Source organism: Microtus pennsylvanicus, chromosome 6, assembly GCF_037038515.1.
Source record: "Microtus pennsylvanicus isolate mMicPen1 chromosome 6, mMicPen1.hap1, whole genome shotgun sequence".
In the NCBI taxonomy this organism is placed as follows: Eukaryota; Metazoa; Chordata; class Mammalia; order Rodentia; family Cricetidae; genus Microtus; species Microtus pennsylvanicus.
The window spans coordinates 15,551,224-15,570,399 of NC_134584.1; the positions used below are offsets into that span (position 1 = coordinate 15,551,224).

Genomic DNA, 19,176 nt, shown 5'->3' on the forward strand with positions numbered 1-19,176 from the left:
GGAAGAGACCCAGGCTGAGCAGGGACATAACATTCAGGACGGAATGGTTTGGGGTTCAAAAGAAAAGGCCAAGTGTGGACCTTTGTGTGATCAGAGGACAACACTCAAAACGAGGCAGTCACCCACCATGGGAAGGCCAGCGGCCACCTGACCCTCCAGCACACCAGAAGCGGTGGCACCTTCTGCAGAGATGACTGAAAGCGCCAGCCACGGATGCTCTTTGAAAATCGACAGCCCCCTTCCTGCAAAACTGGCCGTACCTGTGGCTGGTCACAAGGCAAGACACACACGACAAACAAAGCAGGTGTAAGTGCAGGGAGACTGCTGAGGAGAATGGGTGGGAAAAGGACCAGACTGCACTAGAGAAGAAACTAGTCATTCAGACAACAGGTCTCCGTGTGAGTTTATCTTTATAAAGACATTCCAGAACGGTACATCTTTGTGTGTGGTCATGACTGCGCGGATACACACATGTATGAGGAACGTATGTGCATGCACATATGTGACTAGGTGCCAGAGGGACAACCGTAAATATTATGCCTCACGCACTGTCCACCTTTTTTTAAAAAGATTTATTTATTTTACTTTGTGTGTACGAGTGTTTTATCTGCATGTGTATATGTGCACCATGTTCTTGTGTGCCAGTCCCCACAGAGGCCAGGAGGGTGCTGGATCCCCTGATAGTAATGACAGCAATTGTGAGCCGACTAATGGCTTAGGTACCTGAATGCAGGTCCTCTAAAGGAGCAGCGAGTGTTCCTAACTGCTGAGCCATCTCTCCACCCCCTAAATCCACAGTCGAGGAACTCAAGGATAAAAGGGCTGACTGCACATATTTTATCCCAGAACGAGGAATGCTATACCAACACGTTACCATACAGTCATGCTAAGTGAAAGAGTCCATCGCAAAAGATCACACATTCTATGATTCAATTCAGACAAAACATCCAGCAGAGGGAACTCTATAGAAACAGAAGTGGACTGACCAGGGAGCTGGGGAGGAGAAAAGGAGATTCTCTTTGGGATGGTAATTGTGGTCCAAATGGTGACTTTGGTGATAGCTGCCTGCGCACCTGTGAAAAATTTAAAAGCCACCGAAATGTGTGCTTTCAGAAAGTCAGTCACGCGGTGCCTGAATTGGCTGGTTGTGGTGTGTGTTGTAGTTAGTGTCACTGGGGAGACTGAGGCAGGAAGATCAAACAAGCTCAAGGTCAGCCTGGTCTACTTGGTGACTTCCAGGCCAGCTAGGGCTGCAGCAAGTGTGACCTTGTCTCAAAGATAAGCAAAACAAAACGACAAAACCCAAGTAAAAGACTGTAAATAAAAGTCTGGGTATGGTAGTTATGCCTATAATTCGGAGTCTGAGCCGGGGAGTTGAAGGTAGGACCAGCCTGGGCTATCCAGTGGACCCTATCTAAAAAGGCAAGGCAGCAGAGAGAAAGCTGGGAATGTAGGTCAGTGGAGCACTTGCCGAGCACACACATGGGTCTAAGTTTGAGCCCCAGCAGTGAGAAAGTAAGAAAAGAAAGGACATTAAAGGCCCAGCAGGCCACTAGGCTTTTAAAAACACCTAAGGAGTGAAGGTAGGAGAAAGTTTGCATTCCTCAACAGGATGAAACAGTTTTCATGTATGCTTAACTGTAGCTAAGGAATTCAGTCAAATACAGAAGAAACAAAATAGCAACATCTCTTAGAATGTGTAAAAAAAGAAGAAAACAAATATTTTCTTCAAAATGAAATAAGAAAGCAATATACCTAGACAGGAACAAATGACCTATCATAGAACAAGTTATTAGTTAAATAACGAGTAGGCAAACATTTGCCCCGGGAATTTACATACAAGGACATCAGGCGACCTGGCAATGTGGGGCAGAGGACCAGAAAAGGCTTCACAGTGGGGCCAGAGACAGATGTGAGTACACTTCTAAATCGGATTGCCTCCAAATGTGACCCAGTCTTGGGTCAAGCACATCACACAAACACAGCGTGTGCCATCTGCCAACGGTAAAGAAAGATTCCATCTGTACCTAGTAAATCTAAGAAAACCGAGTGAGTTTATTGTCTTTGGAACTTTTGTCTGTCTGTCTATCTGTGTGTCTATCATCTGTCTACTCACTTGTGTTCTGGACCTACAGAGTACTGGCTAGGCTATACAAACTAGCCAAGGAGCCCTAGGGAGCCTCACCGCCCCCCACCCCGCCGCCTAGTGCTGAGAATACACGTATGTGCTAGCATGGCTCAGCTTTCTAAGCTGATGCTAGAGACGGAACCCACACCCTCCTGCTACCAGGTCAGGAGCCTTCCCAGCTGAGCTGCCCTCTTGGACCCATGCCCTCCCCTCTAGCGCCTGCTTTTACCAGCTCAGCTGCCCTCTTAGGCTGTGCTATTAATGGATTATAATTTATTTCCAAAATGAATCACTTCTTCCTCTTTTGGAGATAATTTATGAGATCATGTAAACATGACATTTTTAATCAGTTGAAAAAAATTTATGAAAGGCCTCACCCACACATCCACAAGGGAAGCCAGCCTCTGTAGGAATCACCGCAAGTCAGCCCTGCCTGGTCCAGCCTAGATGGTGCTTGGGACCCAACTGCTAAAATTGCAAAGGACAGTGTGGCCTGGCTCTGGAGATCCAGGAGACCTCTAGAGCACCAATGGCTACAGAAGCCAAACAAGGAACCCCAGTCGTGCTAACATCTCCTCTGCTGTCCTGCAGTCATGGACTGCCACTGTCGGACAGACAGAACACCATCCTCCTCAACTGTGGGCACGAGCCAGCCTTGTCTTTTGATATTTAGAGATTCAATACCACAGGCATGTTAGATTACACTAAAACTCGAGGTCACCAATATAGTCTTCCTGATCTTGCTATTCCTGCCACTGACAGGCAAAAGCCAAAGCTGGCTCAGTCAGCCACAAGCTTTCCTGTTTTCAGCTGCCATCATCTCTCCAGGGCTGACAGGCGTTTCATATAGCTGTTGCATTCTTGCTAATTTTCACACTGGGGGAGGGGGAGAAGAGGTTCATTCCCCCCCCCCATGGACTGACGGATGGACCGGGCAGGTAGTCTCCCCAGGTAAGAAGAGAAAGCCACAGGTGACAGAGAGGCCCACCTGGAGCTGTGAGTTAGCCTGGATGTTATAGCCTAGGGGAATTTCTCACACGGAGGGGAGCAGGTGAGTTAGTACTGGGACACAGGAAACCCTGTCCTGAGTTTGGAACTGCCTGCTTTCTCCAGAGCCACACAAACCCGGGTGTTACGATGGGAAAGGAAAACCGAGGATACGATGAAGACAAAGGGGGCAGCTTCACACTCAAGGACCCTCAAACAGGGCTCCAATCCCCCTTTTCATGGAAGGACACACACCTATATTTTTCCACACCACAGATAAGTCTAGTTGCTTCTCAACTAGCAAATGCACTTGTCTTTGCTGCAGGTGAAGCTCACCTACCCAACCTGAGATGATCCTGGATGCTTCCAGGTCTCCCTGTGCATGGGTCACCTCTCCTCCCCTCTGCGCACGCATGTATCTCACAGTCTGCACAAGTCACTGTCTACAATGACAAGTGCAGCTTGTGATGTAAGAGATGACCATTTGGGAAATGCTGTTCTACAACTTCCAAAATACTGCAGGCAAGCAATCATTTGCTTATTTCTCTTCTCTCCCCAGCCCCAGGTCACTGAGTACCGAGTCCCTGGGTCTGGATCCTTCTCCTAGACTGCAGTGGTCTCCATGCGAGTGCCACAGCCATCCGCTGTGGGTCACTGTCAAGTGGACCCTCCTCTGTTCCAGCACCTGGATTGGTTTGCATTTAGGAGGAAGAGGCACAAAAGTAACATCAAAACTATTCACGATGGCAGCCAGAACGAAAGCTACCACGTCTCGAGGATTAGGTGCCCAGGCACCGATTTCAGCGATTCTATTGGATAGGCATCACCGCTATCTGTTTTACAGATGCCATTCCTTACCTCGAGGGTCACAGAGCACATGCCTGCCAGAGTCGGACAGAGTGACTGCTAAGGCCACACTTGCGTAAGTTCAGAAAGGGGATGGGGTGTTCCTGCAGCATCAAAGCATGCATTACACAACAGCAGAGTTTATTTCCTGGTATTCCTGAATGAATTTCACCACAGTGGCTATTTTGGGAGTAGCTCAAAATAGAAATCCAATCTAAGGATTAAAATGCAGTTGAGACAGTGACTTTAGTTAGAGCAGGGGCTAACAAAGTATAGCCTGTTTATATAAATAAAGTTTTATTGGAATACAGTCATACAAGGTTGGGAAGCATGGGGACCTCAGTTCAAATCCCCAGCACCTATATAAAAAGCTGGGCATGGTCAAGTGCACCCACAACCCCAGTGCTGGGGGGGCAGGGGACCAGGAGGATCACTGAGCTTACTAGTCCCCTGTCTGGCTCCAGGTTCAGTGAGAGACTGTCTCAAGATAAGGCAGGGAGAGATAAAAAGGCTACCCGATGTCTTCCTGTGGCCAGCTTATACACCAGCACTGGACTGATCACCACACACACACAGCACACCTGGACGCACACCCACACGCGCATGTGCACACGCACCCACAATGCCGATTTCTGAGTTCAAGAACAAAGGCCATGCCTGGGACTGAGGCACAGTTCAGGGGTAGGGCCCAGAATCAGGATGCAGGAAGCTATACACGCTATTAAAAATCATCTTTATAAAGTTAATGTTCTTTATACTTTTCAATACAGCTATTGGAACGTGTTAGGTTCTGTACACAACTCACATCATGCATCTCCTGATGAAACAGAGCCCCAAAAGCTCGCGGGGTAAGAAAACATCAAGTTTAAAATCATTCTCCTTTAGTTTCTAACACAAGGCTCATACATTTAGATAAACTCTCAGACGAACAATCTCACCAGCTGCTCTGATCAGACAAGGAAGATTGATGAGGCAAGAATGTGAACCAGCAAAACCAGCAAGGCACGTCAAACATCGGGTACGGGGACCTTCCTCCAGCATCAAACACGCCACGTGAAAGGCTTTCAGGACAGAAACAGTGTTTCTCAAACATGGCAGCTTTCCCAACAATTCTGCATTTAGTTTCTGGAACACCACAAAACATTGTCGCAGCAACTCTTTAAAAATAAACCTTGAAACACAGCGTTGTCAGTGCTCACAGCTGTGGGGAGAACTTCTGTAAGTGTGTACAGAAGCCGGGACGGACAAAATGGGGTGCACACATGCTGAGATGGGGTGCACACAGCCGAGAAGGGGTGCTCACACAGCCGAGAAGGGGTGCTCACACAGCCGGGAAGGGGTGCCCACACAGCCGAGAAGGGGTGCTCACAGCCGAGAAGGGGTGCTCACACAGCCGGGAAGGGGTGCTCACACAGCCGGGAAGGGGTGCTCACACAGCCGAGAAGGGGTGCTCACAGCCGAGAAGGGGTGCTCACACAGCCGAGAAGGGGTGCTCACACAGCCGAGAAGGGGTGCTCACACAGCCGAGAAGGGGTGCTCACACAGCCGGGAAGGGGTGCTCACAGCCGGGAAGGGGTGCTCACACAGCCGGGAAGGGGTGCTCACACAGCCGGGAAGGGGTGCTCACACAGCCGGGAAGGGGTGCTCACACAGCCGAGAAGGGGTGCTCACACAGCCGGGAAGGGGTGCTCACACAGCCGGGAAGGGGTACCCACACAGAACAGTAAGTGCTCGGAAGGACTAGGCCTACCAGGCCTCCAGTGTTTGCAGCCAGTCTTCCTCTCTCATTGTACCCATGGGACGTTCACACATTCAGACCTTAGCCACTATTGTCTCCCTGTCACGTACTTGTTTCCAATCCCCACACGGGGCCTGAAAACCACACAGTGAACATATGGTCAGATGTTTCCCCGAGGCATGAGAATGCCAGCCTAGCCTCCACCCCAGCTCTTCCTCCAACCTCGCTCTTCTAGCTTCCTGCTTCTAGCAGACCCTGACCCTACTGTTGACTTCCTTCCCTTCTCCAGGGCTTTGTGCTTAATACTGCCCAGGGACGAGCTTCCTGTTCTTTCATCTCCACGCTGCAATGTAGACCCCCCCCCCACACACTCCCAGCACACTCCATAGCAAGGTGCCAGTTTGCATGTCAGCATAGGGATCCCTCCAGCAAGGCACGGAGTCTCCCCTGAAAGTGCAGAAAGACAACAATATGTTCCCTTGAACCCAGCAGAAAAGCCAGGCTACGGGGATGTGGACAAACCCACTAAAGAACCCCAGGGAAAGCTTCCTAGTAATGGGGGCGGGGGGCTCCCAGGGCTCAGCTCTGACTCTTCCCAGCCTTTGATTTTAGTTAGATTGACCTAAATAACATATTTTTTTTAAAAAAAATGCTGACAAAACTGCTTGATGATGCTCTCAGAGTTATGATAGTTGTCATCTTGCAATCCCAAGGGGTTACAGATGTGTTAACTGGGAGGCTCGACACTGTGGAAGCTCCCAACAAACACCTGCTATGAAGCAGAACCTCTAAGCACACCAGATGCACAGGTCACTGTTGGCAGTTACCGTCTGTCCTGAAGATTTGGCGTTTGTGCGGAAGGACACACAGAGAGAGGACTGCGTGCTGCACTTTCCTAGGTTGCTGGCAGACAAAGGTCTCCCAGGAAAAAGTGTTCTTCCACATAGGAAGACTGTCCCCGGTGAGGAACCCTAAATGTAAAAAATATGCTCAAGGCAAGCCAGCGTGGAGCAGCGGTCAGCATAGCAGCACAAGTCAGCCCAGGATGGTAAGCTAGACTGTCAAGTTCAAAGGTAGGAACTCAGAGTCAGCTGGGAGAAGGGACCAGAGTTCCTGGCCTCAGGGAGAATCCCCAGGGAGGCCTCATCAGCAGTGGCCAAATGCCCAGATTCCCTGGGTGGGAAAGTCGTGGGAAAACAGTGCTCAGAGTGAGGACGGAGGAGGAGGCGGAGACTCGGCTCCAGTAGGAAACAGGTGGGTTGTGTGGGCTCAGGAATAGATGCTCTCAACCCTTGCTGAGTTATAAGGTGAGCTCATGGGCTGTGGAAGCTCAGGTGTGGGCAGGTGGGGGAGAGTCAGCGAGGAAGGCACTGGGGAACTGAGCCCATCAGTGGCTCATCACTTCCTCCCTGACCCAGGATGCTGTGGCCCCTGAAAGAGCATTCCAAAGTGGACAAGAGATTTCAGAGCTCAATTTTTCATATGCAAGCTATGCTGCAATCAGAAAAAAAAATTCTCAAGCTGACCAAAACATTAATTGAGGCAAAAAAAAAAAAATAGTGACGTTCTTTGCCGGCGGTGGGTCCCTAAAGACACTAAGAAAAGTATTGTGATGCCTGTGTGACCAAATGAAGCCAGTTCCTACGTTCCACAGGGCTGAGACAGTAGATTTAGAAGAAGTTGTAGAAACTAAAATGGGGTGAAAGGATAAAGGATAAAGGTAAAATGGAACCAGAGTGTTCATTAAGACGTGGACTGGGGTGTAGCTTGGGGGTTACCTATCATGAGCAACCTCAAGGACCTGGGCAGATTTCATTCATGGGCTACTCATGAGGGCGGAACCCCCTGCATGGCAGGGAGATTGGAATCACGCGGGTAAAACCTAAGTTACTGCTGTCCAGAAAGCAGAAGAGGCAGGCCCTGCCCTGAAGGCCACCCTGGTGGGAAGCCAGGTCACCCAGTTCTCCCTTTGCTCAGAGATAGTCTTAAGCTGAGCCCTTCTTAGGTTCCAGCCCTAGAAGGCTAAGCGGGAACACTGCATCACCACAAGTCCTCCGGGTTATGGAGGAAATTCCAGGACAGTGAGGCCCCATTTCAGAAAAGCCAAAACTCTCTGGGCAGTGGTGGTGCACTTCTTTAATCCTAACACTTGGGAGGCACAGGCAGATGTCAGTGAGTTCCAGGACAGCCAGGGCTGTTTGTTCCACAGAGAAACCCTGTCTTGAAAAACCAAAAACAACAACAAAAGCTAAAACCCCAAAAGACCCAGAGGAAGAGGATGGGAAGGAAGGATTTTTCCAGTCTGACCACAGCCCTGGAGGAGTTGACGACATAAGGTCCGGCCCATTGTATAAACCCCATCTGCGAACCTTCAGAGAGCAGCCTTGGGTATAATCTGTTGCCTTCTTATCTAAAGAACCCAAGGCAGGCTTTTCATCCTGTGAAACTAAACTCCAATCTCACCCTATTCATCATTGTTCTGCCATTTCTCCAGCCGCCATACGGAGCAGGTCGCAGCCCCCTCTATTCAGACTCCCTCTGACAAATCATGCTGAGAAATACAAATTAGGAGAGCAGCTGTCCCTCTCCCTGGCAGGGATGCCCACACCGTTCATTAGAATGCTGAATAGCTAGGCATCCCTCTGAGTCACTTATCAAGACCCAAGGTTATGGCTATGCAACGCAATCAGGATTTACAGCTAGGAAAAGGCAGGGATTAAATAGGGAACTACAGGTAAACATTCTTTAGTGTCCAGACCCGGAATATTGTAAAACTGAGATCTGGTCTGGGTGAAGAGTTTCACAATGCTGGGTTTACAGCAGATATAATACACTGTGGTAACCATGCAAACCATCGTATGGATGATAACTAACCAGAATACGTGTATGTGGGTCCTTGCTTAAGACACCAGATACAGCTGGGTGGTGGTGGTGGTGCACGCCTTTATTCCCAGTACTCGGTAGGCACAGGCAGGTGGATCTCTGTGGGTTTAAGGCCAGCCTAGTCTCCAAGAGCTAGTTCCAGGATAGGCTCCAAAGCTACAGAGAAACCCTGTCTTGAAGCTCTCCCCTCAGAAAAAGACACCAGAAACAGACAGGCAGACTAAACACACACACACACACACACACACACACACACACGCACACACGCACACACGCACACACGCACACACGCACACACGCACACACGCACACATGCACAAACACATACAAACCATAGAGCTAAAAAGTCTAAATTATCTAAAGAAAGATGAAAACAGCAACTTAGAAAAAGTCAAGCCAAATTTTAGTCATCAAGCAGAGTGGTCGCCTAGGAGAGTAAAGATTCAGGGAGGGGCTAAAACAGTCTTGAGACAGCACCCCATTCACAGGGGACCCAATTTGCATAAAAATGTACAGCGAAGAAAAAAACTTCAATAACGAATATAGGCGATTTATAAATATTCATGAACACATGCAAAATACTGGGAGAAAAACAAAATCAAATGGGGAACTTCATTTGACGATTGCTCCACACGGTGTGCTGAGACAGATAGAAAAGCACTGGCAAGCCCTGGGTAAATTCTACTGAGGGCAGGCGGGCCTGGTGGGAGGGGGCATGGGTGAGCATGGTGTCCTAGGAGTCTTCTCTTCTGCCCAGTCATGTATTAAAGTGGCTGCTCGCATGTCATAGTGGGAAATTAGCCAGCGCACAAAATCCGTCTCGCATATCTGCCAATGTCTGTTAAGTATAAATTAGAGCCATCACACAGTATTACACTGAGCAGTTACAAGTTGCTAGGAAACAAGAGGTCAAAAGATACTCAAAAGCTGGGTTATTCCTATCCTTGGTTGGGGCATTCACCAGGAGTCTATGCACACCAGATTCCCAGTTCAGAAGGGGCTAGGATCTGGGGATCACCGGAGCCCTTAGCGTGCTAGTCTAGGTTTCCTTCTTTCCTTCCTTCCTCCTCTCCTTCCCTCCTTCCCTTCTTCCTTCCTTCCTTCTTTTTTCTCTGCAGATCAGGGTAGCCTCGAACTCACAAAGATCTGCCCGTCTCTGCTTCCCAAATGCTGGGATTAAAGGCTTGTACCACCACTGCCTGGCCAGCCTAGGTTTCTGCGTGATGCAATCCCAACTGTTTAAAATCTGGGTGATCCTATCACTTCCAGACTCCAGCTTCAGAGAAGTACCAGCGGATGAGGTACCTTACCCTGCCAGCATCTATAGCCAGATTTGTATGAAAGTGCTTGATATCAACAAAAGTTTCTTTTTTTTTCAAGTCAGCCTTGGCTATCCTTGAACTCTCTCTGTAGACCATGCTGGCCTCAAATTCAGAGATCCACCTGCCTCTGCCTTTTGAGATTTTAATTTAATCCCAATTAAAGGTGTGTGCCACCACCCCATTTTGAGAAAAACTTTAAGACTGAACAAAATATCCAAACTAAAGGGGCTGGGGATGTAACTGCATGGCAAAGAACTTAGCCGAGCATACTCAAGGCCCTGGGTCCTCGTCAACCTACACACGGTTAGACACACTCACAGATAATAAATAAGCAATAATAATAAGAGGAGGGATTGGAGGGGGAGGGAAATGGAAGGTTGGGAGGAGGCGGAATTTTTTTTTCCCTTTTCTCAATAAAAAAAAATAAAAAAAAAAAAAGGAAACCACAAAAAAAAAAAAACCAAAGCTATATTTTCTCAAAAAAAAAAAAAAAGAGGAGGGATTGAAAATGTTTACATGTGTATGGTAGGAGCAGCGGTGGTGGGTGCATTTCCTGAACCTGAGACACAGCCATGGGACGTCCACTCAGACACCTTCCTTCTGCTCACCTGACCCTGGACTAGCATTTCCCTCCCATCAGTGATCCACTTCACCTCACACCAAGCATGCCCCAGCTTGCCTTTTGAGAATTTCCAGTTGTTTTTTCCGGGATGGATATGCCTCCCCAACAAATTCTACTTGGGGAGGTTGTGAAAAGTTTGGAAAATGAGCCCTCTTTTCCTGAACGGCCACGCAGCATCAGAGTCCCCTAGCAACACACGTGTGTCACTTTGTCCCACAGAGATGGAAGGATGATGGAGGTTGTCAGCCTCAGTGACCATCAGTGGTGACATGGAGCCAGAGCGTGGACACAGGCGCGTTCACAGGCAATCCTCAGGTCCTCCCCAAAGCAGGTAAAATTCATCTTCAAACCATCAATGGCAAAATGAACACTCAGACATCAGGCAGTGACCTGAGCTGGCTACAGGCAGGTGGCATTCACCTGTCCTCCAGGGATGTTTAGAGAATAAAGCATTTTGTCATGCTGTTGGCCATGGGCTGTCTAAAGGAAAGGTGACTTTTCTCACTGGGTCAACAACACAGTTAACTTGTTCTTTGAGAATTCTGAAAGCCTTTGTCATTGGCCCCACAAGATGTAGCAATACAGTCCTGGTCCAAGGGACACAGGCCAGCAGGGCTTTATGCAGGAAAAAGCTGAAATTCTGATGAAACCATGGAAGGTAATAAGGGTAAACAAACAAAGTTGACAAACCCCAGTGGTGTGGGATTTCCCTCTGTATGCCATGATGATCATTAATAAAGAAACTGCTTTGAGCCAATAGCAGAGCCATAGCGAAACAAAGCTAGGTGGGGGGAAAACTAAGCTGAATGCTGGGAAAAAGAAGGGTGGAGTCAGAGAGACACCGTGGAGCCACAGGAGACAGAAGCCGCAGATTGGAACTTTAGCAGGTAAGCTGAAGCCATGTGGCCATACACAGATTAATAAAAATGGGTTAAATTCAGATATAAGAATTAGCCAATAAGAAGCTAGAGCTAATGGGCTAAGCAGTGATTTAATTAATACAGTTTCTGTGTGATTATTTCAGGGCTGAGCAGCTGGGAACGAACAAGCAGCCTCCTTACTACACCCCACTCCTTACTACACTCCTCTCAGGTCTCCCCAGTTCCCCAACATGCACTCAAAAGAGAGTGGTTGGTGTCTCCTCTATGGCTTGTGTGTCCTACAATGAGACCTGAACAATGACTGATAAGAAACAACAGCAACAAAATCCTTCTCAACCATTCAAACGTCCTATAGCAACATGTTAACTAGAAAGAGAAGCAAGGCATGAGCAGGCCGGGGGAGTGGGGCTACAGAACAAGTGGTGATTGTGTTGTAGCTGCTTTTCTTAAATGAGCCATGAGAAAGAAAAAGTTTTCACCCCAAGGACATTGGCAGAAGCTGGAGGTGATGCTGACCACTGACCGCCGCTAGCTTGTTCCAGACAGCAGGAGCAACAGGTGAGGGGAAGCCAGCTCCCTCAGGTCGAAATGCTGCAAGCAAGGCTGGTCTAAGAGGTGGCCGGAGGCGTGGCTTTGCAGCTCCGGACCCTCTTTGTTCCTCTGACGCTCCGCCCTGAGTACTAACAGGCTGTGTTAGATGCCTGGAAATCAGAATCAAATGACATCATGGCCAGGTCCAACCTGTTCTTCCACCTCCCCGGGACCTCATTTCCCTAATTTGCAAGCTACCTCTGACTGAAGACTCCCAGGGCTGCAACTGCGTGCACCTGTGATCCAATGTAAACCAACTAGCCTGGGCACTGCTGAAATTATGCAATGCAATCCTCGAATCAAGTGACAGATCCAAATTTCAGAACAAGTGTCAAAAAAAATAAATAAACAAAATAAAGCTAATTTTTCTTCTCGAACTTCCTCTGGGCACAATTAACGTAAGAAAATGATTTGTATTGGGTTTCCTTGATCCCACGGACTTTCCTGTGGTGTAGCAAATCTTTATGGTGTTCTATGTAAATATTGCAATAACTGTATCTAAGTCTAGGCCGCCTTAAAAGAAGTCAGTATGTACACATCTCAAAGACTTATCCTGTTCCTTTGCCTAGGCCAGGAGGTGAAATCTCAGCTATCTACGTTTATTAAGTAAAGTATTAAGTAAAGTATTACCTCATCTCATTTTTTTTCTTATTTAGAGCTTTAAAAACAGCCAAGGAAACAAATTTTTTTTGATGGATTTTTCACCCATCTAGCAATGTTATAACAGGGCTACTTCTCTTCCATTTCCTAGAGGCAGACGCTGAGACGATCCCCGTGTCGTTCCGAAGCTAGGAGTATTATTCCCTTTAAAGTGCAGTGCCGACCAGAGCGGCATCTGGCACACGTTAATGAGCGGCTGCATCCTTTCACTGGTCTGAAACTAGGGCAGCCATTCATCTGAGAGGGTGGACAGTGCACAGCCGCCGCACAATGATGTACGCACACTGGCCTAAAAGCCCCTCACACATTCTCAAAGTCAGAACACAGCTTACTAAAACCACACCACGTAACATCATCTCAAAGATCCTAAATGATCCAGCTTTCTAAGAGTAAACACGAGGTTAAAAGCAACAGCAAATTCGATAGAAAAAGTTAATGTGCGTGCCATCTCCCTAAGGGCAAATAATAATAATAAAAAAATAAAAAGCAACAAGAAGTTCTAATATCATCATGCAGAGGTTCTACGGTAGACACTGGGGCTACAACCTGTATCTACGGAGTGAGGTCCATGACCACTGCTGAGTCTCTTGCAAAGAAAAGGCTAGACTACAACTACCCTCAACTGCCCAGCCCACCTGTCAGCAGTGCCAAGCGCAGCAATCTCTGCCTTAACCTCCTGAGAAAGAAAATGGTAAGGGAGTATGAGGAGAGGAGGGGAGGAAGGGAAAGGGTGTGAAATTAAATCATGAATACTTTTTACTTCAAAGACCCAGTCTGCACAGAACTGGAAAATCCAGGCAACTGCACCCAGAAAAGTGGACTCCAAAATTAAGGCGACTGTGAAACCCAAATACTGGAAAGATACGGTGGGAAGGGTAGGTACTCACCAGCCAGGAGCTTCAGGAGAAAGGAGCCTGGATCTAGAGGTTGGAACAGGCAGGTGGGGGCAGAGCCCAAGGCCAGGCCTCCGCCTAGAGGAGCCAGTCAAGAGCGTGGCGTGGGGGTGGGGAGGCTGGTCAGAGGGCGGGAAGGAGTGGCAGTTAGTAGCTAGCGGTGCCCCTTGCCTGGGGGTGGGGTGGAGACCAGGAAGGAGGGCAGAGCAGGAGGTAGGAAGCTTACATAGGGTGCCACGAAAGGCTTTGATCCCTCAGCCTCAGACTAGTTAAATATTCAGCAGTGAAGAGTTGCTTGCTCAAGGGGACAGCCCAGTTCAGGCCTCACCTCTTCCCTCTTGAGAAGAAGGTAGACATGTCAGTCTGTCTATCTCTTTTAAAGTATATTAATGTATGTGTGTATAACTGTATATCAAAGTAGGCAAGAAAACAGATTCAATTAAAAATTAATTTATGCCAGGCATTGTGGTACACGCCTCTATTCCCAGGCAGGGGCAGGCGGATCTTTGTGAGTTCCAGGCTAGCTCAGTCTACATACTGAGTGCCAGGGCTGCCAGACCTTATGTAGAAAGACAATCTCCAAAACCGACCAAATAAAAACAAACACAAATTCAAACTTCAGCCTGAAAAAATTACCAATTTTAATTTGAAGATCCCCAGATTTCATTACTTCTTGCAAATTTCTTGATTGCGCTTTCTTAATTTCTCTAAAGCATCTGTTATAGTTTTAATCAGTTTGTAAATGTTCTTTATATAGTAAAGCTACCTATTCCTTTTCCCTTTCTTCCTTTTTTTTTTCATTTGTTGAGACAGGTTTCTCTGTGGAGCCTGTCCAGGAACTTGCTCTGTAGACCAGGCTGGCCTCAAACTCATAAAGATCCACCTGCCTGAGTGCTGAGATTAAAAGCAAAGCTTGTGCCACCATCATCGCCAGTGAAGGCTACCTGTTTCTTGATTTGTAGGTGGCTTCAGTGAACAGGAACTCAGCTACATGTATACATATATTAATAGAGCCATAACAACATACATACTTGGATTTAGGAAAAGAAAAAAATACTTTTAAGAAAACATGAGAATAAGACAACAGTGATGTTTGCAACAAGAGAGACAATGCAGTAACAGAAATCTTTCAAATAGGGGCTGGAGAGATGGCTCAGTAGTTAAGAGCATTGCCTGCTCTTCCAAAGGTCCTGAGTTCAATTCCCAGCAACCACATGGTGGTCTGGTGCCCTCTTCTGGTCTGCAGACATACACACAGACAGAATATTGTATACATAATAAATAAATAAATAAATAAATAAATAAATAAATAAATAAATAAATAAATACTTAAAAAAAGAAATCTTTCAAATACTGCCACTGAGGACTGGAGACACAGATCATTTAAAAAGCAAGTCCCTTCACCCCTATCGTGCAGAGAAGGTCCTGGGTTCATTCAGCAGCATGCACACAACACACACATACACACACAGCCCTTGACAGAATCCTAAAGCATATAAGAATGCTTCCTAATGGCCTGGCACTGGTGGCGCACGGGAGACAGAGGCAGGTGGATCTCTATGAGTTCGAGGCCAACCTGGTCTACAGAGTGAGTTCCATGACAACTAAGACTGTTACACGGAGAAACCCTGTCTGGAAGGATAAAGAAAATGCTTGATGACATATTAGGTTGAAAAAAATACTTTCAAAGTTTAGATTCCAGTTCAGAAAAACTAAGTATAGCTGGGTATGGTGGCACCTACCTGTCATTCCAGCTACCTTGGAGGCCAAGGCTAAGGAGGACTTAGCCTACAAAGGAAGTGTAAGGTCAGTTGGGTAAGGACCCTGTCTCAAACTAGAACTATGATATAGAGACTGGAAATGAAGCTCAGATGAACAGGGAAGACAGTCAAGGTCCTGTTTATTCCCTGGGGACGGGGGGGGGAGGGGGCAGTATATATACATTCAAATATAAACGGATGGTCTTTGGGTAGTGAAATTATGGGTGAATAAAGAAAAAAGTTCACCGACAACTTTGCAATGTTTACAATAATAAACCCGTCCTTTACACTGGCGTCATGAGTGGAGGCACATGCTGTTTGTATGTTTCTCACCATTCTTTCTCAATGTTTGTAATCAAGGGAAGTCAGGTACTCCCCCACCCCTACTCCCACCCCCCACCACTTCACCAGAATGAGAATGGAGGCTGGGGAAGAGTGCTCTTTGCTGAGCTCAGTGAGCTGGGAAGGAACAGAAGTCACACATTGTGGGGGTTGCCTGTGAGCATACTAATGTGGGGCTTCATATGCCAAAAGACTACCCCCCCCAAAAAAAATCTGTCAGTGACAGCCAAGTGTCTGAGGCAGTCTCCTCATAGGAGCCAGTGGGTCTCCCATCTGATTGGATAATATTCTGGAAGTTCAGCAGGAGGAGCTAAAGACTACTGGAGTACGACAGCAAGGAGGGAGCAGGGGCCCCATTTACAGCTGTGACTCCCCAGAGAGCAGCAATCACCTCCTATACAACCTTTGACCTGCCATGAGGTCCGTCAGGGAGACAAATAGTGGTCCACTCAACGGAACCACGTGAGGGTGGTGAGAGATGGCCGTACAGTGGTCCAGGTGCTTTGCGGGACACCTTTCCACACAGAGGGAGGAAGGCCCCAGATAACCACAAGCCCACGAGAGGTTTTGATTATTTCTAGACCCTAGACGCCTATTTCAACAGAAAGGTAGCTGTAGCCAAGTAGGTGGTAGACCATTATTATGCATGGCTTTCAAATGTTGTCCTCTTTAATATGAAAGACTACCTTCATATTGAAAACATTTAATCCCTCCCAGGACCCACTTAGCAACTGAATGGACACCAGCCTAAGCCATCCCACCCTCTCGGTGCTGGCTTCCCTCACTCCTAGAGTTCTTTCTTAGGGGGCATTTCCCTTCGGAGAACCGAGCAAAATGTGCCTGTGCTTCCTCATAGTTCTCCAAGCTGGTAGCAATATTCACATACGTGTGCACTTGTGTGTGCACGCGTGTGTGTGCGCATACGTGCATGTGTGTGTGTGTGTGAAAAGAGCTCACATTATCCAACAGATCAGTTAATTCACCTAACTTCTCACAATCTCCACACTAGTAGACCCCTAAAAGGAAAATTTAGGAAGAGTTAACTTTTGTGCCTATTTCTTTGAACATTCCTACGCAGCCCAAGGCACGGGAAAGCTATAAGACGGTAGTAAGAAGCTTTTGGGGAGAAATACGTCAAATTCAAACAAAAGACACCATTACCAAGTTTCCTCTTCAATTCATTCACAATGTTTTTCTTTAAATTCTTGGCTTATCAAAAAGTAGATCACACAGTCAAGGCCTCAGCTGATAAATGGAGTAATGCCTTCATTTTTACAAAGGATTATTAATATTTCAAACCTGTACCATCCGAACCAGCACCTCCCCCATTTGTTTAGGGACCTAAAGTCTGGGGCTCAGAGAGGCGACCAAACCCCTCCTTTGGTATTTCATCCTACAGTTTTGCACGACAGCAACCATTACAAAGCAGACGAAACTTTTAGGCAGAGCCCCGAAGAAGAAGGAAAAACAGAGCAAAACAAAAGCCTACCTTGAGCTTTATTTCCCTCCCTTCAGGGTCCGTCCAAGGCACAGCTGCATCTCCAGAGGAAGAGCCCAAGAGTATCTGAGCTGACAGGCAATCCCAGCTCTCTGAAGCTTGCACAGCTCCCTGCCTTTTATGTGCTGTCTTGGGCTGTGCTTGCTTAATTCATTCCTGCCTGAGTCTACTCAAAGACGCCCAGCCTCTCAGGCCAGCGTGACAGGAATGGTTGATAATACTTTTGACTCCAAGCACAAACGAGCCATCATCCACACACTGACAAACACACAAATCAAGTAAGAATCCAAAGAGGCTAAATTTTCAAAGATTTTATAAATATATATATATGTATTTAGAGATGCCTAAGGACAAAAACACTCAAGTATTTTAGCTGTGATCTTAGAAAACCCACCCCGAGGACAACACTTTTCACTTGAGCTGAGTTTCATTTACAGCTATTTATCCAGGTCTTTACACAGGGCAGCTGAATAGTTGCCATGACAACTTGGTAAACAGGGCTGAAGTGACCACTGAGGGGTTTCCTGGATTGCTTTGTTGGGGGAGAAGAATAGTTGCTTTAATGGTTTCTTTTTACCAAAATTTCCTCAAAAGGCAAAGCTGCCTCTTCACAGATCTTCTATATGAGATATTCTCTAAGCAAAAGGAAAACTCTAGAAATGTGTCCTAGCTGAAGGAAGATGGTCAAAGCCAGCCAGGAATATTGGAGGCAATCAGAAAAACAGAATTATTGAAGGTTAGTTAACGTTGGGGGAGTGTACACAGAGGAAATGTAGCCACCTCTAAAGAAAGAACTCAATTCACCCAGAGTTAGTTAAAAGAGCTGACAGTCTACATAATGCTACAAAACCCCTACTTTCATTGTTCACATAATCTTAGATTCATTTGTTTGTTTGGTTGGTTGGCTTATTGAGACAGGGTTTCTCTGTGTAATAACCTTCACGTTCTGGAACTCATTTTGTAGACCAGGTTGGCCCCAAACTCATGGAGATCCACCTGCCTCTGCCTCCCAAGTGATGGCACTAAAGGCATATTCCACCACCGCCCGGCTCACATAATCTTTTCTATTTAAAGTGATATCATTCATGTTTTCTTTTCTTTTTTTATTTGGTTTTTAGAGACAGGGTTTCTCTGTAGCTTTGCGGCCTGTTCTAGAACTAGCTCTCGGAGACCAGGCTGGCCTGGAACTCACAAAGACCCACCTGCTTCCACCTCCCGAGTGCTGGGATTAAAGGCGTGTGCCACCACTGCCCAACATCATTCATGTTTTCTTCTGTTCAATAGAAAGTCTTCTCAGCCAGGTTGTCAAAAACTAATCTTACAAAATGTTTCTTAAAAAAGATATTCATCATAGTTTGAACCAAACATGAACATTTAACATTTTGATACATTAGTGATACTGAGAAAATCAGGGTCTCCTTTTAGAGTTCTTTGTATTCTAGACAGGGTTTTTCTGTGTAGCCTTGGTTGTCCCAGAACTGGCTCTGTAGACCAGACTGGCCTTGAAATCATTAAAGTGTGTGTGCCACCACTGCCATGCCCCCTCTACGGTTCTAAGTATTTATAATTAAAGAATTCAAGAATGGACTCAAATGGAAGATGGAAGACTGTGGTTACCAGCAGAGGAGATCCTGGAGCAGGCAAGGTGCGAATCTTGCTGCCTGGAGGAAGAAGAGGAAGAGAGAGCAGAGAAAGAGAATAAGCTGGCATGGGCCTTTAGAGAAAGAGTGAAGGCCAAAGCATTAGGAAAAGCATACTTAGAAAAGAGATGAGGACTGGACGTGGTGGAGCACACCTTTAATCCTAGCACTCAAGGAGGGGGGGGGCAGAGAGAGGCAGATCTCTGTGAGTTCAAGGCCAGCCTGGTAGCCTAGTCTACAGAGTAAATTCCAGGACAAGCTCCAGAGAAACCCTGCAGAGAGAGAGAGAGAGAGAGAGAGAGAGAGAGAGAGAGAGAGAGAGAGAGAGAGAGAGAGAGAGAGAGAGAGAAGAAAAGGAATAGTTATGATCAGATTTAGGGAACAG

At 46.9% G+C, this 19,176-nt stretch overlaps 1 protein-coding gene across 3 annotated transcripts in view; it reads right to left on the minus strand.

Annotated features, from left to right (window-relative positions):
- The window catches only part of Myo10 (myosin X), a 198,946-nt gene that overhangs the window by 39,057 nt on the left and 140,713 nt on the right, over positions 1-19,176 (minus strand). The window contains exon 1 of one of the 3 annotated variants that reach the window (XM_075975829.1): positions 17,143-17,259. The exons of the other annotated variants lie outside the window; for them this stretch is intronic. The gene's annotated coding sequence lies outside the window, so the exon portion shown is untranslated. Of the gene's footprint in view, positions 1-17,142; positions 17,260-19,176 lie in introns of those variants that run through there. 3 annotated transcript variants of the gene reach the window in all.